The sequence below is a fragment of the Anser cygnoides genome, chromosome 1, assembly GCF_040182565.1.
Source record: "Anser cygnoides isolate HZ-2024a breed goose chromosome 1, Taihu_goose_T2T_genome, whole genome shotgun sequence".
Classification (NCBI taxonomy): Eukaryota; Metazoa; Chordata; class Aves; order Anseriformes; family Anatidae; genus Anser; species Anser cygnoides.
In genome coordinates this window covers 122,419,124-122,443,987 of record NC_089873.1, presented here as the reverse complement: position 1 = coordinate 122,443,987, position 24,864 = coordinate 122,419,124, and the positions used below count along the sequence as shown (strand labels likewise).

Genomic DNA, 24,864 nt, shown 5'->3' with positions numbered 1-24,864 from the left:
GATATTCTTCTGGAGGCTTAGCAAATGAAGCATTGGGTAACAATATAAAGACCTTTTCACCACTAGGTCATCATTAACATGATCTGGTCAAATACTTAATGACAGAAAAATGCTGCCATCTAATTAACAGTGCATTGTGGCCTATATATAATGAGCTGATTTCAGTCCATATCCTGTTCAAAACATAAGAAATAATCAATTTAATTGGGGATTAATTGGCACCTGACTTGTCAATCTTGATAATCTTTAGGGCATAGTCTTTATTTTGAGTGTAAACGCCTTAGGGGAGACATTGTTTATTACTACGTTTGAAAAATTCTGCACCATCATCCTTGCAAGTGTTATTTTTGTCACAGATCCAAAACAGCTTACCGTGCTATTCTTGTAACTGGAGAAAAACAGATGAGCTGATTTGAAGGACTTTCAACCTACTGCCTTTGAAAAAGCATTTGAAAAGTAAGCATTATCCTCAGATTAGTGAAAATTCATACTAAGGGCAGAGGTTCATCTTTTGGTTTGGACAGATTCTCAGTTTGTTCCAAATAAGTACGCCTGTCTCATGTTATCATGTAGAAAAATCTTCTGGAAACCAACAAGTCTCTCTCTAACAGAGAGTATAAAGAAGGCAATAAACATGCCTGTCTCAAACCTTAAAAATCTATCAGCCTTTTTGTACCTAAAGCAGATAATGCAGAACTTTGAGTAGGCTTTTGTCTTAGTATGCACATAATAGTGTTACAGGGAGCCACACAAATATATCTCTGGGGCAAAAGATCCCTGGATCACAGTGAGTAATGCCCATAAGTATTAGCCACAAAATATACATAACCAAATAATTCAAACTGGCTAAAATAAGTAGATACCATAAATTAGAGAAAGAAAAAAAAACTTACTGCACGCATGGAAATTTCCTCAGAAAACGTTTATCTTCATCTCTACAATAAGATTCTTTATTAACTACATAATCTGGGATACACTCAGTTTTGCTGAACACAAGAGAGAATAAAAAGGCCTAAATATGCTAAGCCTTGCTTGATCTATGCAAAGAGATTTTTCTCTCTGCAGAAGATTTGGTGAAGTAAAACCACATTTGATAAACATGAGCACATGGCTTTGGTTTTATGGTTCTTACGCTAAGCTAGGAGGGGACTAATCAGACCCTGGAGACGATATGAATTTGACAACTGACCAAGGGATAAATGGCAGGAAACTAGTAGGGGAGAAAAAAAGAAGTGACGATGAAAATAAGTTGAGGGAAAGGAAAAACCTTTTTGACAACATCAAAATATCACTACAGGAACCTTTAGTTTTTGGAGGGTAAGTAACAATGAACTGAACAAGGAAAGTCAAAGCTGTAGAAAGATGAGGAATGCAAGGCTATCTACTGCAAACACAGAGAGAACAGAGCCAGAGGCAAGTATGACTAGCTTTGCTGGTAGCCACAGTAGCCGGGACTCCAGGACTCTCCACACTCTTTTTCATTTTGAAATCCATCTTTCACTCCCAGTAACTAAGGTCACCACATTGGGGCATTCACTGTTTGCCCTTATGAAAACCATTCTGAATATGACAAATAGCATTTGTATTTGCCTTAAGTCCTCATCAAACCCACCTGCGGGAACAATTCTGCTTGCCTCCCTGAAAACTCTAAGTAGAGTGGATATTCTTACAAGATTTCCAACACTTCTATATTTTCAGGAATATCAGCAGAAACTTTTTTCCAAAGACACCATTTCAGTACAATAGATTTATCTTTGGAAAGATGAAAGTGTAAATATGTGATGGAGGATATTACTGCAAATGGACATTCTCTTTATAGGCTTATGAATTTAAACACGGTGCCACACTACATAGTTTGGAATCAGCTTGTAATTGTCTAGAGTATAATATGAGTAAAGAAAATTCGTATTTGTTCACAATAAATTTCTTAAATGTATTTCAAGTGGTATCTGTGTATATGACCTTGTTTCCAATACAACTGTTTCTACTAAATTACTGTTCTTCCTTAGAACTGACAGGAAAGGAAGATGGCACCAGCTGAGAAATGGAATTTTATTCATGAAAAGTAGCATAAGCTGGTTCCAGTTTCTCTTCGGATAAGAGAAATCCTTACAAAACATAAAAGAAGTTGCTTTTTAGGGTAGGAGGCTCTTGAATTCAGCAAGAGGAGAACCTTCAACACATTAAAGATGCTGGCATTTTGTGAGGGAGATTCCATTATTTCTTTCAAATCGTCTTTTCTCTTGACATCTCCATCATCAGCAGAGCTTGTTCACAGCTCAGCAGCCTCATGTGAAGCACTATTGGCTTCTCAGAATCCCATGGGGAGTAGGGGTCAGGTTGGGCACTTCAGGCACAAATACATTTTGAGAAGAAAATTGCACCAAATGATAGGTTAATGGCAGTATTCATGTCAAAAGCCAGTGGAACGTGAATGGCCTTCAAATAAGTATTGCTCCAGCCTACATATTCAATGAGATCCATATTCAATGCTTCAGGTTCAATCAGTGATTTTGATAAGTATGTGGAGAATCTCCAAAAGACATCTTTCAGCAAGGCATGGAGGGTACATTTTTATAGTTGGTTCTACAGAGGAAAACACAGCTGCTAAAGAAGAACAGATAAATACAGCCACATAAATACTTTCTGAATCTTTGAGTAAAAATAAGAGAAGAATGTAGAACAGCAGCCTTTATATAAATACAGATTTTAATATCGTTTTTTCCTAAGAGCAGCAGAAGTAGTAAAGCATGGTGGATGCACCGTGTCACCCTGGCAATCCCTCTAACTGCAAGATGTTGTATTCATTTCTGGTTTCCTGGACACTTTCTGTCTGTGCAGGATGGGCCTGATATTTTTGCCAGTTCTGAGAAACAGCTCAGTTTTCCTCACTGAAGACACTAACTCACACTGCAGCATTCTACTAGTTTTCTTGAAACTTGCAGTATCTTAATTCTTGAGATTTCTTTCCTTCCACCAAATTTGATTTCAATGGGATTAAAACTTCATCAAGTTAAAATAGTTTTAGGGGTAGTGGTCAAAAGGAAGCTGTTAGTGAGATTATCTCAGCCTGTTTTCTTCAGGGAAGTAGGTGAAAAATGTACCTAACAGAAACAATTGTTCCAACTAGATGAGGACCTAACATTAAGCCCTGCTTTGAGATATTATTTCTGCTTGAAGTAATAAATGTACTGTTTATTACTCAAGTTCTCTTTGTCAAACTGTTTGTACTGCTTTGGTGAAATTTATATTATTGTTTTGTTGTGGGGTGTATAACTCCCACATGCAACCTAGAAACCAGAAGATTGGTAAGAATCAGTACCAGGTAAAAAGAAAAGTCAACCTTTTTGAAATAACTGATTTTAATGGTAGTTTTCTGTAAACATTAATCAAGAAAGACAGGAAATGGTCTAAAATAATGTAATACAAATATCGCAGGAAAGAAATACAGAAATAGGCTGATGTTTATAACAGAAAGAAAATAATACTGAAATTCTTATATGTTTAAACAGGACAAGAAACACTAATAAGTGGTCAGCTTGTTAGGACTTAAAGTTAGCCAAGCATCACATATTAAGATGCGAGAAGCAACTAACTCATTTCCCTGGAGGGTGGGAACTTCAGCATGAACAGGAGTTCAATGTCAACAGCACGCTTTTTCAAGGCCAAGCTCTGCTTAGCTCTGATTTTCTAATCTGTGATCTAAAACCTGTATTTTTGCAAATATAAGTGCATGTAGTTAATTTGACACCTTGCTTCTAAGGCAGACTAGACCTAAATTTCAATGAGAAGTCTTTTAGTGTTACTATATCCTCACTTGCATTCACTGTCACATTTGCTATCTGTTGAATGTATTAGGATTTTTTTTTTCTCAGTGTCTGGATGACAGTTTACTGGAGTTTTGGTCCATGACTTGGGCATTTGGATACTAGGTAACAATGACAGATATTATCAGCTAAGCCAGTATTTCTCTATACGGCCAGATATTTTTAATAAACAAGATCCAGTTTAAGAATTTTGGTAGGAAAGCTCAAACTTAATAGGCTGAAACTTTCATAAACAGGATTGTTGTGAGGATAAAAAGATGAAAAATTGCTTATTAGTATATATTACTGAAGATGGATATTCTCTAGATGGGTTTATTCACTGGATTTAAATTCTGCCATGAGCATATGAAGAACAGGATCAAAAGGAGCCCCCAGACTCTTGGGTTAAAAAGACAGAGCTCTCATCTCTGCTGGTTATTTCTCTTAATGCACTTTTCCCCTTTTCCAAATAAATCTGTTTCAGTTCCCTCAGATCTGATTTCTAACGCTACAGATTATTATTATTATTTTTTTTCCTCTGGGTAGAGCTCTGCTGAGGTTCTGACAATGTCCACTGTCTTTCTCTGCAGGTGCTGGTTGTCATCCTCTCCACTCAGCTGCAGACTCTCTGATCTTTCAAAGTCTGCTAGGAAATAAGGTGTAGAGACTTACTCAGCCCTACTTCTTGTCCTGTGTTTTCTGTCAGCTTCTTCCCTCCCTCTCTCCATTTATTTTCACCTGGGATTCTTTGATCACAAAGAAAAGTTTGGATATACCACAAATCACTCAATGTGCTCACGGCAGACAAAAGGTTGGAGAATCAATAAAACAGAATTTTGGCCAGTTTCTCATTTCTACAGTTTTGCACTATCTGCACAACCCTTAATGCCCCATTAGAGTCTGTGGGAGGTATTTGACAAGCAATGGTGCTCACACAGCTATTCCCTCCTCTCCTTCCTGTTCCTCGGAAAGTGGCTTAAATAGATTTCTCAGCACAGCACTGGTCTCAGGCACCCACTCACCGTTTATCTTCCCTAGTCATTAATCACAATCATGTGCAATTTAGAGCAGTTCTTGGTCTTTTTTCCCTGAAATGAAAGAGTTGCTCTTGTCATGAATATTATTGGTCATGAATCACAGTGATTTCCAGTCATGCCATCAATTATAAACACAGCTAATTGGAGTGCTGATAGGGCTGCATCTCTTCACAAAGAGGATCCTGCCATGAATTTTACTGGCCATAAATCACTGTGTCTTCAAACAAGAGACTCCCCTTCACTCTTTTCCACTGACCTGAATCCAAGGCACCAGTATTGGCTTCCTGGAGTTATCAGGCTATGCGATGTCATAAATCCACATCTAATCAGTTCACCAAGGAAGATACTGTATCTCTCTCTACCCATACTGCTTGCAAGTCTCCCTCATGGCTGTCATATCTTTGCTTTACACTGGCATCATCAGGGAAATTGGCAGAGTTTCCTTACAGGTCTCATGCCAAGCCAATATTCCCCACACTTTTTCCAGGCAGACACAGAGATAACGTCTATCTAAAAAATGATTCTCATTTCTCTACTCAGACGGACAACAAGTGCTGCCTCCAAGCAGTTTGTCAGGACTTCTGGGTTGTATGCTGCTGCTGCACAAATGCTAAGTAGTAGACAAAATCTATCACTTTTTTTTCTCAACGATAGCATTCATGGGAAATGGATCTTGCGTTGGACTGTGCGCAAGGAGGAGGGAAGCTGGGATTTTGAATTGTGCCCAGCAAAAGAACAAGAAAATTGATTGCCTTCTGCCTTTAACTTTAAGCACAATGCAGCAAGAGAGAACAGAATTCAGTAGCTCTTCTGGATGTCATGCAAGATAAAATCCCAGAAAAAGAAAAAAAAAAAAATCAAGACGAAATCTGTTTCCTCCTCAGATGAAAAAAGTATCACCCTACAAGGGATGGAGGAAATGGACACTAATGTGAATGAATTCATCAACTCCTACAATGCCAACTTCTCCCCCACCAAAACACATCACTTGCAACACAACAAATTCTACTTTTTCAAATTGCATTAATGCTATTCACACAATTAATCACCAAACCACAATATTCACTCATTACCTCAGATTTTCGGTGACCAAGAACTTTCCCTTCTGGCTTCCTGACATTACCATGGATTCTTTCAACTACTCCAAGTATCTTAATCATTTTTTCAGCATACTGGAGTATACTGAGGTATGTGGGCCTCAGACATCTAGGATATCTAGTCCTCACAGGTTTCAAAAGAACAGTAAAAGACCTGTGCTGCAACCCTGGAGCCAGTGCCTGGGTGATGCCCATGCTCTGCACCATGATTCATGACATGACCTATGGTGTGTCCAGACCAGGCCCTGTGGTGGCTGTGGAGAGCTGCTTTGAGATGCACCTGCCCTACAGACATTCCACTAGGACTCGCACTTACATACATAGCAGTAAATACAGATTTTCTCAATGAAGCTGGAGTAGTTGGTATGTACAAGCAGATGCAGGGCTGCCTACTGCCCGCTTGGGTTTGTCCTGTATTTAGAGGCCTCCCTACTGACTTGCTTACTCCCCTCCAAACCTCATCCAACACAGCTTATCTCTACTCCTTATTTTTAGGTAGTTCTGTTACCTAGACTTGGACCTGTCCCATCCCTAGTCTCTATACCAACACAATCATTAAAAAACTAACTATATTCTAACTGCTAGTCCTAAAAATTAACCAAGAAAGTAGTTTAAGTTGTTTTAAACACAGCAATCAGCAACTTACAAGGTGCTAACTCTCTATACTGCAGCAGATCCCCCAGACCACTGTGAGACCACTGTGAGACCACTGCACTCTATCTTTGCCAGTACTTCATCCCTTTTAGTCAGCAGCTGTATGGAAAAGGGATTGTGAAAAGATTTGACAGAAATATTTTTTGAGTCATTTGGTTAGCTTAGTGGAAGTAACCACTTTATGTGAATTCAAAAGCTGATTAGGCAAGAACTGTAAGTACAGGCACGTGAGAAGCTCTGTTCAAACAGGAGTGAAATTGCCCATATTTCCAGCAATTCAAGCATTAGTGAGCTTAGCAGAGCGAAGACTGACCATTCTAACAAACTTCTGTCTGGCCAGCTAAAACCTTTCCATTACCTAATTTAACCACTGTGCATATCTTCCAAAGTGATTATGACAGTAAATTGTTCACTTTCCCCATTGAAGATGATGTATCTCCTTCAATTAAATCAGAATATAGATTCAAAAATGACAAGATGACAATGCCTCATATGACCTTTTCCTCCATTTGCCTAATGAATAAATAAACATCAGTTTAACAATAACACAGTTTATCATGGTCTATTGTCTGTTTCCAATTGCCCTTAAGCAATAAGTTTACTGGAAAAAAAATGTTCTGAACTTTTTAATATAAAACATAAAAAAACCCCACGTTACTAATCTAGGGATAACATAAGTCCCATGCCTGAAATATTTTACATTTGGCAAAAGAAAGAATTCCTTACTCAGTCTCAACAAAGGGTGAATGATCTTATACTTAATTTCAGATACATATGGTCCATCAAGATTAGAATAAAATCATTGAAGGCCTCCATTCTTTTTCCTTATTGATATAGTACAACCGGTGACACAAAGTCAATGATGTCTTAAAAAAAAATGCAAAATGAAGAGTCCAAGAAAATAAGAGTGAGAGGAATGATGGATGCATCACACAAAACTCCCAGTACACACAACTGAGTTGTAAAAGAGAACATGGCTTAGGGCAGAGGACAACAACAGGTAGAATCCACTGGATTACACACTTCCAGTAGGGAAAGAAGGAAAATATTGAACTGTGACAATTTAACTGGGAGCCAGAGAAGGAGAAGCACAGTGAACTCTCCACCCAATTATACTGTTGTTATTGCATATAGTGGTGTCCCCTTAAATCTCATATAGAGCAATCCCAAAAGATAACATATTCTGTCTCTGCACTATCCACCTACTGGAAGGTTTTTACAAATGAAAATTAATTATAAATGGCAGCTAGTCTTATCATTCAGGGGTAAAGTACACCTTGCCCAATCTGTTTGCATCAATACAAATAATAGTTAAAGATTATTTTTAATATATATGTAATTATATACATTATAATAATCCCCAGATAATATTCTCTGCAGCAAGTGTAATGGAAAGGATATACTGCTTTGAAGATGAATTGCTAAAATCTAATGTTCTGCACATATTTATGATAATTCCAAGTTAAAGTTCACCCACCCCTTTGTTCAGCAGATGCACATAGTTCTTTCTAGTTGATGCAGATAATTGCCATTGTTATGTTTGGGAACTATGGATAGAAATCGCTCCTCTCTTACTCTTTTTCTTTGTATGCCTGGGTATTTCATTTACTTTATTCACCAAATGATATTAGAAAAAAAGCTTATGCACTCGGATGAAAGGTGTTTTTAAATATATATATATTTGAAAGTCCTAGATAGAATTCTGCCTGATCACTTCTCAGTAGGAGTGCCATAAAAAAATATATCCTCATAAAGATATTCTGTATCTCCAGTGGGTCCCTGGTATCTTCTGTGTTTCTGATGCTGCAGGAGCATGACTAAGTTTTGTTAGTATTTATTTTTTACTTGCTATTACTTTTTCCTTTTCTCTTTGGCAAGAGCAAACCAGCAAACCCTGAACCATCAAAGACATTTACTTGCCTAACATTAATCAGGGTGGTCTCATTATGCAGCTTTAAGCTTTTCCAGTATCAGAGCTTTTGACTGTACAGTTGAATCAAAAGTCATTTTGTAGGTAGGGTAGCCTGCATAATGGCACTGTGGTCCTTGGTAATACTGTAAGGTAAATAAATAACAATTGTTTGAATCACAGGAGAAGAGAGAGTTTCTAATTGGGGGAAAAACAAAACAAAAGAACAACAACAAAAAAAAAGAAAGAATGCACAGAGGACTGCATTTTTCACTGATGATTTGAACGAATTAGCAGCTTGCCTCCCCTTACAGAGGGAAATGGCATGTAACAGATAAGCAGCTGTACAAAAATAACAAACTTCACTTACTATATGCACCACTGGAGGTTGCTGCAGTTGTGCGTGTTTTTAGAAAATTATGTCCTAAGCACTCTTATTTTTACCAGTGTTTGTATAATGAGTATTCTGTTCTAATTTATTTTTAATGTGCACCTTACCCCTTACTGCCAGCCATTCTTTGAATGAAGTGCTGCTTCTCCATGGGTATTTCTGCATAAATATTTTATAACTGAGCTAAATTAAATAATTAAGTAATTAAATAAATAATATCTATCTATCTATCTCTATATAAAACACCTTATAACTGCTTGAGGATAAATTGCTGGAAAAGTGTAAGCAATCCTATTTTGCTTTCACATTTATTTTTGGTATTTTACAACGAAATCTCACTAAGGCAAACTCACAATTTTATTCCAGTTCACACTAAATGGCAAGACGATAAGTTCATTATCAACACGAATAGAAACGAAACATAAATATACTAGTGATACAGGACACCTTTGTCATAATGGAGATTATAGAGTAATGGCTGCAGATCTACTGGAACCTGATATAAAAAACATAGCTTTGTACACCATGCTAACTCTGTAGTAGCTTTTGCATCACTTTGAAATCAGGATATATTATGAAAACAAATAAACATAAAATGTTACCATGTACAATGTGAGAGAAGTTAACACCATATAAATTTAAAATGAATCCATGGTAGATAATTATCTTCTTCTGAACAATGTTAGAAACTACCTGACTGAAATTGTCACCTTTTGTGATCACACTGAATGCTTCATCAACACTCTGTGATAAAGAATCAGTTTTGTGTCAACAGTGTATACCTGTAATCAGTCTAAAATAAATGTCTAATATATTGGTCACTTACCATCTGTGATCTTGATGTATCTTCACAGAAGAAGAATAACAGAAAATGATGAAATGCAATGACAGATGCACGCGTATTTAGGGGATATGCCTGTGAGGACTGAATTCCTCATTTATTTATCTTCATGTTTGAGAAAGTTCAAATAAAATGATTCCCAGAAAATTAATAAGAGAATAGGGACTCAAAAAAGTTTCATTACAAGATGTAAACAAGCTCTTGGAAGCACATGCTTGCAAACTGTAATCAGTACGAAAGCACAAAAGAAAAAAGACAATTGCTTTGAATCACAACTAACCTCAGTCAGGACAGTTTGTTGCTGCTGCTGAATTGGATCATTTTTCTTTTTCTGAACAAAACCAACAAATTTCTATAATGTATGCCACAATGACTGGATGCCTCAAGGGTCTATGTAGTACTCCTTTGCATAGAAAAGATCCACCAGAAGTTTGATTAAATGGAACTAAAATAGATTTGCTTTGCTGTAAACTGCACAGAATGAGAGCACCATCTTCTTCCAAAGCCAGGGGACAACTTAGGTTGGGCCTCAGCCATCAAGGGCAAGGGCAACTGCATTTCGTGATAAAAAGCTATAACAAACCCAGGGTACTTGGACACATCAAAACAGAAGTAATTATTTGTTTAACATAAGAAATCCACTTACAAGGAAAAGTCAGTAAAGGTCATCCTAAATTCCCTGTCTTGAAGAAGACAGACATTGCTAATAAGAACGGGAAGCCTAACTGGCACGGTCAAGGTTTACAGTATAGTTTGGAGTGCTACTGAAGATTATGTAGATACACAAACACTGAAATGAAACAGCTTTGCTTAGCTTGCTGCCTCATTAATGAGCACATTGTTCCATCTTAAATAATAATGGCAACCTCTGCTAGGCCTTGGCTGAAGTGAGTCCAGCTTCAGCCTGTCTTTCCTGAAATGCTGACATGTCTATCCAGGAAGACGGAAAATAATGTCCCATTTTAGAAAGTGCCTGACCATGAAGGCTGGCAACAAGTTACACTGCAGCCCTTCTAGCTAACAAATAGCATAGGCTTACTGAGAGAGAAGAGTTTTCCCGCTTCGAGTGAGAAAAATCCCCAACAGGAATACTCACATCCTCCTTCCCCAAACTGAACAGATAAGAATTAATCTCCTTTTCTTGTTGTAGGGAAGTGTACTCACTGTGCATCAGCCCAAACAAGTTTCATCCTGAGGCGGTACTGCCTATCTGCTATTAGCAGTTTGGGCTTCTGGGCAGAGTTGTCTTGCTAGTCTTAAACTGGTCTTGACTGTACTTAAGCTGAAGCTGTCTTCTCTGCTTACTCTTTCTGATAACTTCCTTCCTTGCTAGCTGTCCTTATCCCAACTGCAGTCACTAGTTCCTCTTGCTAGGCCCTTTCCACTAGTGATTTCTGCTAACCACTTCTTTCCTCTGTCTGTTCGTGTCAGCCACGTGCTGCTCATGCCAGTGTGTGATGGTAATATATTCTCAGGGCAAAAACAGTAATACACAGATGCCTTTGCCACGTTAACTTTCCTTCTTTATCTTCTGGGCAAGATGTTAGCAAGTATTGAATTAGGTATCTGCTCAGCCCAGGCCCTTCAGATATAGGTGGGTTGCTCCAGTAAACAGTTGTGTTTTTTTTAACGGTAAACTACTTTTGCTACAGCAAAAGTATTTCATCCTGTGGTGGTTTTACCTTGCTAGGCAGCTGAACTCCACCACAACTGCTCTCTCACTCCCCCTCCTCTTCTGAGACCCAGTACACATGTATAACATTCTTTAAAAAACAGTAGTCTCAAAGGAAATGCAAATGAAACCTGTTTAGGTTATTTCCCATGTTAATTCTATTTAGACTCCTTTACCCTTAACCAAATGTCCCTTGTCATCTAGACTGTCTCCTTGTGGGACCTCTCTAGGGCTATTTTTAATCCTGATTTAAAAACAAGTGTATACAATTTCAACAATTAATTTTAAAATGTGGCCTTATATATAGCAGCATTGGCACAGCAAAACAGAGGGTAACCTGAAGTGCAGGAGCTGTATGTAATGTGTGGCTGGTAGTGACAATAACGGGACCCTCATAGAGCAGATTTCCCAGGGGAAAAAAAAAAAAAGAAAAAGAAAAAAAAAAAAAAAAGATTGAAACAGCACCCTTTTTTCTTATCTGTGTGTTTCTGAAAATACCATGGGCTAATGAAAGAATATTGCTCTAGAAAACAGCTCCCTGGGGTCAGATTCAGGTTAGATATTTTCTGGTGCCACATAGAGATTACAGCCATAAAAGTAGTTTCCAAATAACTTTCTATGTACGTATCCTGAATGCATTGGCAGACCAGATCCTGCAGCCCTGGCCCAGCCTCTTTGAATCCTGTAGGTGCTTGGCCTCAGTGCCCTTTCACTGCAGCAGTCCTCGGAGGCAGCAGCAGCTGCTATCCTTTCATTCATGCCTATGCCTTGCTCTGCATCCTGGTTTCACGTGTGTTGCTGAGCCTTCATAGGGCAATGTTTGCAATCCATATGCTTTTTTCTTGATAAAGGGAGACATTTCTGGCAAAACAGAGAAGAAAGAGAGAAGCATTGAATCTGTCTCCAGTCCTTCACATATATTTTGAAAACATTTTGGAGAAAGAGAATGCAGCTATTTCTTTCCACTGATGATTTCTGGGACTTTGTGACTATCCAGAGCCTTGGAGTTCACTATAATTACCTACTTGCATAGCTGCAAAGAGTTAGGGGCAGGCACTAAGAGGAGTACCTCTGCCACAGGTGAAGTTATCTATGCTGCAGAGTGTCTGGAAACCCCGGGACCCACTGAGCAGGATTCTCACAGATCTAGATGTCAACAGCTTTGAAAGATACGGCTCATTTGCTGCCCCCGCAGGCTCCCAGAGTTTCTCTTTGGTGAGAAGGAGGTTGCAAAATGAGGCTTGCATTTCTGTGGGAAAGATATCCATAGGCTTCTGTGCAGATGAAAATAGAAATTAATTCAACACCTGTAATGCTGTTTAGAACTGGAGATGCTGGAATATCAGCATCATATATGAGATGCTCTTGACACTTAAAGTAAATGGAGGTATTCATACCACATCGTTTGAAGGCACCTGCCCTGTTTACATGAGTTTCTGTTCTGACTTACCCAGCAGAGATTCCAATGTCTCTCCAGTCACTGCAGAGACTTCTCTAGATACTGGTCTAGCTGCACTGTTATGGGCAGGATCTCTCAACTTCAGGTCTAGGTCTTCATTCCTGACCAGCCACATCAATCACCTACATATTGGTGTGTATACTCTGGCTCCATTTTGGCATGTCAGTTTGCCCTCTGGGTGAGGAAAGCTGAATGCAGAGGAACCGGAAGTGGGTATTTGAGTCCTTCTTCAGTTACAGTATGGAGGCATCTACATTATGCCAGTGTCCAGCTGGCTGGCTGGCTGGCCAAAGGCATTTGAGCAGGTCTTTAAGCCTTCCATTGCCTTCATACCTTGCCTCAGAACCACAATGTTCAACTTTGTGTTATCATTGCTACTCCACAACAACGATCCCTATCTGACAGGCTGCAAAGAAACTTTGTCATTTCATAAATCACTCACAATATCATATGTTTAGAGAACAGTTAGTAGAATATGAGAAAAATCAAGTAAACATTAGCAAAGAACATGTCTGAATTCACAGTTTTACTGCTAACTACATTTCTTGCCAATTGCATGAAATTATTTTGTGAGAGATCACTGGGTTCACAGCTCTTGTTCACTAGGAACAGGGAAGAAATAAATAAATTGAAAAAAAAAATTAAGAAGTTAAAAGCAGTACCGAGGTGCATGCCTAACACAATTAGTCTTCTGTTACTACAAGGATGAAACAGGATGTTTGGCCTGGAAATCAAAACCAGTCCTCCCATTGCCAGCAGTCAGGTCAGGTGTGGCTCTTGCTAAGGCACACTGGAAAGTCAATAGTCTGGTTTTAGTGTCCACAGGCACTGAACTAGATTGCCCAGGGACAATGATCCAAAACACCTTAATCTATCATTTTCATCAAGACATCTGATGAAGCTGTTGATGTAGATATTTGGATTGCTAGAAGTTTGAGAACAAATGAAGTTGTTAGAAGATTGGAAAACTGGGACTAACGCCTTATGAGTTTCACTTAGGGAACACAAGCTGTCCAACACTGCCCCATATGTATATTTGTTCAGGCAGATGTACTACAACTGTATGGATAAAAACTGTCTAGAACTGTCTTCCATTAGTACTTTGCATGGTCCTTCTCAGGGGAAACCAGGGGCTAATCAGATATGAGCACTATATCTTGTTCTGGAGACAGCAGTGGTCAAGCGCAGCAGAAACCTAATGCCAAAACAGCTCACTGCTGGCCACATATAGCAAATCTGCCCCCTCTGCTATGCAGTGCACATATCAGGAAAACTCCACAGACTGCTTTTGTACGGCCAGATCCCTTCCCAGTCACACTAATAACATGTTGCCTCTCACATAGCAGAAAAAATCCAGCTTCTCCTCACTTCATGGAACTCACAAAAAATCTCTTCTCTCTCTGTTAGTCTGATCTGTGAGTCTGTCACCTGGGTATATTTCACAGCAATGTCATTTCTCTCAGACTCTTAAAAAAACAGAAATAGCTGATGCACCATCTGTTTCCAAACAATACTTCTGGAACTTATTTTGCCAAATAAGGTTTCCTTTTTTTTTTTTTCTTTAGCCTTGTTAAGACATGCTTTGAAACAAAACTAATAAAGGTAATATGTTTGATAAACATCTTGGGGTCACTGAATTTGTTACTTCCCTCTTTTTTCCCCTCTGTTTTTCAGGAATCCCTAACACTTCAGTTTCTCCTGGTCAATTGCTGTGCCCAACTCTACAGAGACAGAAGGAAAACTCTTGCATTCAGACTTTGCAATAGAAAGGAGGTGCAAACATCACAAGGAGAATCACTAGAAGACATGAGGAAAGCTATGGAGAATAGCTAGCAGGCAGACACTGTTTTCACCAAAGATCTCTCATCTCCCAGGCAGAGGACCAGTAGAAGACTTTTAGTGTTTCCACTCCCAAGATTTAGGAGGTCAATTCTCCAGCTTGCGAGTAACTCACACCTGGTGAATTAAAGTTGCAAGAAAGAAGAAGAGGGGAGTGAAGTGGGGCACTGTGTGCATTTCATGCTGGTGTTTTACAAGTGTGGAAGGTCATCTTAAACTTGATCTCTCTAGTGGTTTCCTATATCCCTTGTCAAAGACCTCTGCTCATTTGAGGGTGAGCCATGGTCATGATCTCACTCCCCTGAAACTACTGCCCAAATGAAGGTAGCATTGCCTTCAAGGAAGGAACATTCACTCTACCTCAGGTAGAGTCACTACATCTGCACAGGTGTCAAGGGTAGAATATGGAGTGAGAAATCTTTTGGGACAAAAGCTCCCCTTCCATTTATCAAGTCTGATAATGGATTTGTTTCAGCTTCCTTGCTGCAGCAGTCTGGGTGCCCTGAGTGCAATGAGTTATTTATGGAGGCTGCAGCTGTGACTGACATAATCGGTATATGAGTCTTCTGGACACAGAGGCACACAGGATGTGCCTGAGCAAGGTGACCCAGAGGAGTCAGGTAGTGGATGGAGCGGCTTATGGTGGAGTGAACTGAAGGGAACCAGAATAGCTACTCTCCCTAGGTCTGTCCCTCATGAAGTGTGTGTTGCTTGACTGACAAACTTCATTTCATGTTCAGGTTGGTACCAACAAGGGTAGTGACTTGCCTTAAGGTCATATACGGTACCAATGCCAAAAGTTATTTTAAAGGTATTTAAATACAGGATATTTAATCACCAAGTGAAAGGTATTGGGATAAGGCACTTCTGAAGTTTAATGTGAACCTTTGGCTATTTTTTTTCCTCTTTTTATTTTCAAAATTTCATCAAAATGATAAGTGTACTTAAACAGCGCTGGGAAATTGCCATAGAAAAGTGGTACAGGTAGTTTTACTGTTAAGGCAGATCTAAATGAAATACAATGTGATTTATTTAAAGGCAAAAGACTGTGGGATCCTTACCAGAGATTTGCTTTTTTATCCTTTGTGTCTACTCCTCCTTTTCAGTTCTAGTCACGTCATTGAGAAAAGGAATAAGAATAAAAGCCACTCCACTACTAAGATCTCAAAGAAATTCAACTCATGAGGTACAAAAATTTTATTCATTGGCATTGGCTCACTTTCTCATCTCCAGCTGACTGAGGCTTTGCACTCTGTGTGCATATATTTGTCCATCAGGCAACTTTCTGTAAACCAGCTTTTTCTCTCAGATTTTGAAGTGGTGAGAAGTGAGAGTCACCTATCATCCAGAATAATGCTTTAATCCTCTCCTAGTACTGCTAGCACCTCAACCTGCTCTCATGTTCAGAGAGTATTTTCTTGGTCATAGGCTTGTCATAGTGGTCCAAATTGTTCTTATAGTTCTCTCTCTTAAGGTAAACAACTCTTTTAGTGCCTGTACTGACACTGAATTTAGCTAAAAATGAAAGAGAAAATCTCATCCCATCCTCATACTCCCCCTCAACAGCATTCCTTGCTTCATTACCAGCCACTTTGCAAGGTTCCTTCAGGTAGCAGGAGCTCCCATCAGGGAGCCCAGACCTCACTGCCCAGTTCCACAGGCATAATTTTCTTGGCATTGCTTCTTCATAAATTCTCCAGCTAGGAATGCACTTACAGTGGGACAAGTAGAACATTGTGCAGAGTTAAGCTACTTTTCTTTTTATGGTTAAGTCTCTCTAACTGGAACGGTTTCTTAATCTTACAGTGTGATTTATATGGTGGTGCAATTTTACTATTTTAGTTACAGATTAACTCAGGAAACCAATACATACACACACACACACACACACACACTTGTACATGATCATGTATATATATCAGATGATCATGTATATTAGCTGCAGTTTAACATTGGTACAAACTAAACCTATATAAATGTGGTTGCGTCACCATCCCTGGAGGTCTTTAAAAGACGTTTAGATGTAGCCCTTAGTGATATGGTTTAGTGGAGGACTTGTTAGTGTTAAGTCAGAGGTTGGACTAGGTGATCTTGGAGGTCTCTTCCAACCTAGACGATTCTGTGATTCTGTGAAATCAGACATAAGCTACTGAAAAAGTTTCCAAATCAGTGTTTAGCTTTTTAAACAATTGCAAAAATAAGCCATTTAAACTGGTAGCATCCCAGATTATGCTAGTAGCCATCTTTTCTCTTGGTTGAAAATTATTGTCAATACATATTTCAAGCAACATTTCACAAAATACTGCAGATCCTGGAAGAAACTACAGAAAACCAGTCTTGATTCCCTTAAACAGCTCAAAAAACAGATAGCAATTATTATAATGTGCAATATATAATGATCACATTCATGATAAATTAGCTTCACTTTCCTTACAAAACAAAGGGAAAATACCGAATGTGCCATAAGGTTGGTTATGACCCTGCACATAGTCAAGCTTCCAAACCAGTATTTTTTTCTAAAAATAGCTTAAATGCATTGTCCCAGTCCTAGTGAGGATTATTTGTGTCACGAGCCTGGTACTACTAATAAAAAACTACAATAGCAACTGCATTTCTAGTTCTTTACAGGATCAGTTCTTGACTTTTTACTGAGCCATAACTCAACACTATGGCATACAGAGCTGGCTTCATATGGTACTACAGTCTGACACTATGACCAGATAAAAGACGGTGTTCTGGATGCAGATGCATCATTCAGAAGATTAGTTCATGGGATTGTTTACCATCACAGAAATAGGTACATGTGTCAGTGCTCTTACCATGAAAGCAACTTTCAGACTAAAATTGTTTACTTTCCAACCTCAAATAAAAAACTAAAATTTTGAGGAATGAATCTTATTTGCAGTAAAGCTACTTTTCATTGCAGTGACAGTTCAAAAGCTTTCAAGTGAGTATAAATTACACTTCCTACACTTTAAAAGCTCTTTATCTTGTCAAAATGGTATCAAGAAACTTCTTTGTAATATGTCTCCAATGAGGTAACCAAGCACCCCTTTCCTTTTTCCTAACTAGGTCAAATGATTTTTTTTCCTAATCAGGTGATAAATAAATTACAAAGTCCTAATGGCCCCTATTTTTCCTCTAAAATTCACATTGTAAAATATTTTCTAAAGTGTACATGTGGAGTGCATCCAGTTAGTGTGTCAAGCCTTACAAAATTATATTTTGAAGAGAAATTGTACCAAGTCTTTAATTGGTGTCAAAGTCATATATTTCCAACATCTCATATAAAAATAATAAAAAAAAAGATTATTAATTAATGTTGTAGATAGACTGATAGACAAATAATAGATAAACTGAGACTGAGTAGTGTTAAAAATAGATGAATAAAAACCAACTATATATACATATATATATATTGGCCACCCCTCTATCTCCTGTGAGAGAGAGGAGAAGGCCATGTTCTAGCATGTTAAATAGAGTAATAACACTCTCCATACAAGGCTTGCTGCTGGAGCCAGAGCAGCTCATCCTCTTTTCCCTCTTGTTAAGAGGGAGCTATAACTTTTGTTCCCCTATAATCAACCAAATGAAACCGCTTCTATAAACATTTAAGAAGAAAATGGTTGCAATGAAATCCTACAGTTGTGGAGATTGTCTCACCTAGGAATGTCTGGCACAATAAGACAAATAAGGAAGAGCTCCTTCAAAGATCACTTCTGTGGGTTTTCTCATGCAGCAAGCACGAGTGGCCATGAGGAAAGACCTGATTTCTAAGAACTGCCTAAGTGATACTCTCAAGCTGAGTCTCCAGCTTGGCACTGCCATTTATTATTATTATTATTAATTATATTATATATCATAATAATACAATTATATACATATAATAACATGTATAATAATAATAATAATAATAATTTTTTATGGCAAGAAAACTAAGAAAACTGCAATACCCGTTGTGCTGGCTGAACTTTCTAAAATGATTATTTACCTTGAAAACAGCTAGAGCTTATCTCTACAAAGATCCAGCCTCTACAAATACTTACATGCATATTTAAAATTATATTCTGAAGTCAAGTGGGCTGCTTGTATGTCTACTGCTGAGTGTTTATCTAAGCATTTCCAGTATATAAGCATTCATCAATAGAGAATGACTTCTCATGAATCTCCTTACATTATTATTCAGGACAGGCATTATGTTGCTCATTTCATAGAATCATAGAATAGCTTGGGTTTGAAGGGACCTTGAAGACCATCTAACTCCAATCCCCCTGCCATAGGCAGAGAAGCCACTTCACTACCCTTACAGTGAAGAACGTCTAGTCTCCTAATGTCTAGTCTAACTCTATCCTCTTTTAGTTTAAGACCATTCCCCTTTGTCCTATCATTATCTACCTGAGTAAAGAGTCCTACTGCATCCTTTCTACAAGACCTCTTAAGTATTGAAAGGCCACAGTGATGTCTCCCTGGAGCCTTCTCTTCTCTGGGCTGAACGTGCCCAGCTCTCTCAACCTTTTCTCATAGGAGAGGTATGAAGATATTTCAAGATACTCTTTCTTCTAATTATGATTCCAGGCATACTGTCCTTACTAGAATAACAGCAGGTAGAAGCACTAGTAAGATGTGAACTTTGGAAGGTCATTTAACTACCAAGAAGGCCAAACAATCCTGTACAGTTTCAGAGAATGGTAGAATCATAGAATGATTTGGGTTTGAAGGGACCTTAAAGACCATCTGCTTCTAACCCGCCTGCCATGGGTAGGAACACCTCCCACTAGACCAGGTTGCTCAAAGCCCCATCCAACCTGGCCTTGAACACTTCCAGGGATGGGGCATCCACAGCTTCTCTGGGCAACCTCTTCCAGTGCCTCACCAACCTCACAGTAAAGAATTTCTTCCTCATATCTAATTGAAACCTACCCTCTTTCAGTTTAAAGCCATTACCCCTTGTCCTATTGCTACTCTTCCTGACAAAGAGTCCCTCCCCAACTTTCCTGTAGGCCCCCTTTAGATACTGGAAGGCTGCTATAAGGTATCCTGGAGCCTTCTCTTCTCCAGGCTGAACAACTCTAACTCTCTCAGCTTGTCTTCGTAGGAGAGGTGCTCCTGCCCCTTGATCACCTTTGTGGCCCTCCTCTGGACTTGTTCTAATACTTCCATGTCCTTCTTGTGCTGGGAGCCCCAGAGCTGAATGCATTACTCCAGGTGGGGTCTCACAAGGGCAGGGTAGAGGGGCAGAATCACCTCCCTTGACCTGCTGGCTACGCTTCTTTTGATGCAGCCCAGGATACGGTTGGCTTTCCTGACTGCAAGCCCACATTGCCAGCTCGTGTTGAGCTTCTCATCAACCAACACCCCCAGACCCTTCTCCACAGGAATGCTTTCAATCCATTCTCCTCCCAGCCTGTATTTGTGTTTGGGATTGCCCCAGCCCAGAAGCAGGACTTTGCACTTGGCCTTGTTGAACCGCATGAGGTTTGCACAGGCCCACATGTCAAGTCACTCAAGGTCAGCTCAAGGTAGAAAAAAAATCACAGCTTACCTTTTCACATCCCAGTATACGCATCTTCATAATTCTCATAAGGTTTGAAGACTTACTTCCAGTTCCCTGAAGTTTAATGGTGCCAGACAAGATAGTCATTGCCTCCAATATGGGGATGATGAGACAGCAAATGGGAGAGGAGTAGTTTTGTTCAGTTTGATCATGTGAGAGACATGAGGCAGACTGTGAAGATTACTTCAGGCCTGTTGCTCCATTATACCTGAATCCCATCTCATGGGACAGGTATCCCAGGAGAAGAAGAGAAAGCGAGACACCTGAGACACCTTGTCACCAGACTGACAGTCAGTCCCAAGAGCACTGCAGAGTGGTGTGTCTCTTTTGCCAGACTGACTGGCACTAAAGCTCTACCCCAGTACAAGAGTATTAGGCTGTGTGAGTTCACAAGTGCAAAAAGCAAAGAGGGGAAAAGTATCATCAGAGATACTCTAACAAAGAAGTATGTGATGTAGCTGTGGCCCTTCTGCACCAACATGCACCCTTCATACCTTTCCAGACTGAGGTCAGCATCTGCAGATGTAGAGGAAGAAAGGAAAAGTTGTGCGTTAATTTTACATATCCTTCTTCTACAAGAGTGGAAGCTGTTCCGTTTTTTTTTTTTTTTTTTTTTCTTCTCCTTTCTCTATTCCTCTTGGAGGGTTAGCCAGCTTTGTGAGCTGGCCATAGGCAAAGAAAAATCTCATAAAATGGCCTAATATCCATACTTCTTTTGCTAAAAAGACCAGGGCATGTTAAATTCATGATGACTGGAGAATGCAAACAATTTAAGAAATTGCAACTCAATCTGACTTTTAGAATATTTGAGTAATTTGAGGTTTAGATTTCCACAAACTTGCAGGAACTAAATAAATACATACCCTTTGTGGTTGTGGATTTTATTCTGTTCCTTAAGAAAACTTACATTTTGACTGAATGACTAATAGCTATGCAAACGAAGAAGAATTTGGCCCTAAAATACTTGCAATTTTTGCAAGATGTTTTTATAAATTTTCAAGTCTAACTTTAAATTTATCACTAGCTAAAGTTTAGCAATTTTGCCTTGTTTTTGCCTGCAGTCGCAATTGTCTTAAGACTCTCATCACTATTTCGGTTTAAATTAAAATGTTGACTGCAGAACAGCATTTGTTCTTTTCTAGTAGAAAATGAAAGTATTGGCAGTATTCTGAGATGTTCTTCACTGCTTTTGAAAACACTACATGAGCTTACATAAAAGAAGAGCGGGACTGGAGTTAATGAAGCGCCTTCTAAACACAGATCATTAGCTAGCTATTGTGGTTGTCTGAGAGCAATGCATTGCTTCACTAGGAAACAAATAGAAGTTAACTGGATCAATTGTACAGTATGCATCTTTTGAAACAGCATAACTTGAGTGTCTGAAGTAAAATATTCCATATAATATAATGCACATCCTGTATTCTTGTATCACATGGCTACTCTTGAAATGTTAGTTTCTATTTAACCACTTGTTTTCTCCTCATACTAGAATGTAGCAGGTAAATTTTTAGCATGCTGAATAAAAAGTGCAGTTTAGCTATACTTACAAGTGCTTTTACAGGAATCGAGGTGTTGAAACTGCAGGATGGAAAATGGCTTCATTAACTTACATTATTAGGAAATGTTCTGATAGAACACAGAAAATTACAAAAAAAAAAAGTGTTAATAAATATTAAGAAATGTTAAGAAATAGCAAAATAACAGTGGATGTATCATACTTTAAGGATTAAGTTGCAGAAGTATTTTTTTTTATTTTAATTTTCAAGAAACTCTTTTAGTTATGAAATTACTTAGCAATTTAAAAACTACTTATTTGAATTGGTCAAATGAATCATGCTGAAGTTTTTGATGCACCAAGAAGAAAAGGAGGCTCTAGGAAGACTGAAACACTTTTTGATACATCCAAGAAGGAAAGAAGATAAGTTACAGGACAGAAATTCTCTTTTAAACAATGAAAAAGACAGTTTAGTGTTCCTTAAAAAGAGTCAGCTTTCACTCATAGTTTTTAGAACAAAAGTTTGAATTGTTCCTTTTGGAATCCTAATATGCTACATTGTTCCAAGGGGGAAAAAAAAAAAAAAGAGAAAAAAAAAAAAGCTATCTTTAAGACCCAGTAATATCTAGAAGATATGTAAATAAATGAATGGAGGCAGAAGTGTTCCCACAGTTTGGCTACTCACATTTTCCAGAATTTTATTATCCCAAAATAATTTAAGAAAAAATTGCCAAGTAAACTCAGTACAATAATCCAAAATTTTGTATTCCTTAATTTTCAAAGCTTGAACAAACTTTGTGATGAAGACTTTTTTTTCTTTTTTCTTTTTTTTTTTTTGCTAGCTTTACTATTCCAAGCCAAGAATTTCAGAAACTTTTCAGATGCTACTAAAGCTATGTTTATTTTTTTTTTTTGTCTACTATTTCATTGTTGACCCTGCAGCTAGACAAAATAAATAGCTCTTCAACTGGAATTGATATTGAATTCCTCTTTCTCAAGTTCCTATGAAAAATTATTATAGTCACTCTAATAGTAATTTGCTTATCTTCTCTCTAACATTTTAAACAAAATATGAAATTTTGGCTCAAATGAAGTCTGTGGAAAAGTCCTATTGATTTTAAATCAGAGCAAAATTTTTCTTACAAATAAGGAAATACAATTTTTCCTAGTTGTTAATCTAATCTTCTGTCATCTTAATCCTCAAAATCTTCAGTGATTTGATCTTGTACACAATATTTCAGAAGTAGTTAACCTACTACTATTGTTGTCGCTGTTTTTGTTGTGTCATAAGTTTTGTTCCTTCCATTTACTTTTGAACCAGTGAGCATAAAGTAATATCTTTCATCCCAGAGAAAGTGTAATAAGTGAATGATTAAAGCTATTTTTGTAAAGCCTAACTTCCTTTCTAAGAATGCAGTACATAATTTAGAAAATCTTGCATGAACACTGTATTCTCAACTTATGCAAAACAGTTTGTTTTTCTTATTGCTTTTTGTGGTGTTAGGTTATTATCCTTGTTATTTATATTATTTTAATGCATGGTGTGAAAATGTCCCAAAACTCGTAATTTACCGTAGAGTTATTTACCCTTAAATCATGCTGAGAAACAGTGTGAAGAGGTGTAAAACTATGACACTGTTTTCCACAGGAACAGTATTTTCCTGGAGTCACTGTCCTCTTGTGGTCTGCCTCAGCTGAGAATAAATCTTGTTCCTGTTCTGCCAGTTTTGTATGAAAAACCCTTTCTGTAAAATTTGTGCAATTTTCCTGATTAACTGTTTGAGTTTAGCCTTTTATTATTTTTTTTTCCCTTAGAAAATGTCAGGAGCTTCTCTTGAGCTTTCTTAAGATTTTTCAAGGGAATGCTCTCTGTCCGCATGACTTGAAATGTAATACTGTATTTCTATGCATCCAGCCTTGACAGAGCTATTACAGAAATTCTTTATCATTCTTAAGTCCACATATTAAACCATAAATGTGAATATGACTGAGAAGTGAAGTTACTGGGAAACCTATGCATGTAAATAGTTATATGTATTCATTTACTTCTAAGTACAAAAGTGGAAGAAGACTTATAAAGCGTGTGCTACATGAAAGCTGGTAGATATTTTCCAATCATTGCTGAGTATCTGCCAGAAGACATAAAAAGAGAGAGGAAAGTGCTAGTGGAAAGGAGAATGAGGAATTATAACAAGAATCTTTTTTTTTTTTTTTTTTTTTAAATCCATATGACGTACAGCAGAACTGAATGCATTTTTTTTTCCTGGGAAGTAATGGGTATTAATAACAGCGATAGAGCAGTAAGAAAAAGCACATGTCACATAATTTCGATTTCAATGCATCAGCTTCTGCTGTGAAAGCATTTGATGTTGCTTTATCAACGTATTTAAATTTGAAGACTGCTCAGATGTCTTATATCTTTTTTGTTGTCAAGGTTAGAACTGGTTGGTTTTCTTTTATCACATTGGTTTTTTCAACCTTAATATAATATAAGAAGAAGCATAAGCCCATGACCAATTTTTTTTTTTTTTTCCTGTGCAAAACAGTACCTTGAGTATTGTGAAGGACCCAGTTCTGTTGAAGAGGAAACGATGCCATGGGAGGAAAAGCAAGACATTTTAATTCTGCATGAGTGTATGAGTGGAAATTCCTTGTACTTCCTAGTGTTCCTAATAGGAAAAAAAAAGGAATATCAAAGCAAGATTATTTGTATAATATATAATGACTGACCTAAATAATGACAATTCTGTACATATGCTACCAATATTGTCTTATTTTTGTAAGTGTTCAAAGCTATGAGTAAATCTTTGAGTGCTCAAAAATACGGATGACGTTGAAGACTGAAGAACCTTTACATGCCTCTCACCTCAGCTTTGTCCTTGGATATACTTTGAACAAGGTTTAGTAAGAACTTCAGAACTGGGTTCCTGTGATTTATTTGTTTTTGCCAGGAAACAAGTGACGGCCTTTTCACAGTGAAGCCGAGGCAAATAACAAATGCTTCTCTTACATTTGTAAACACATTTGATATTCATTAATTTTCTGAACAGAGAAAGAAGCAAAGAAAAAAAAAATAAACTGGCCAATGAATCCTGCAGAGTAAGTATAAA

At 38.0% G+C, this 24,864-nt stretch overlaps 1 long non-coding RNA gene across 1 annotated transcript in view; it reads right to left on the bottom strand.

The window, feature by feature from the left end:
- LOC106042140 (uncharacterized) overlaps window positions 1-24,864 on the bottom strand; it is a 35,693-nt gene that overhangs the window by 4,900 nt on the left and 5,929 nt on the right. Inside the window, exon 2 of the long non-coding RNA XR_010825999.1 lies at window positions 894-24,423. This is a non-coding gene — a long non-coding RNA (uncharacterized lncRNA). The remainder of the gene's footprint in view (window positions 1-893; window positions 24,424-24,864) is intronic.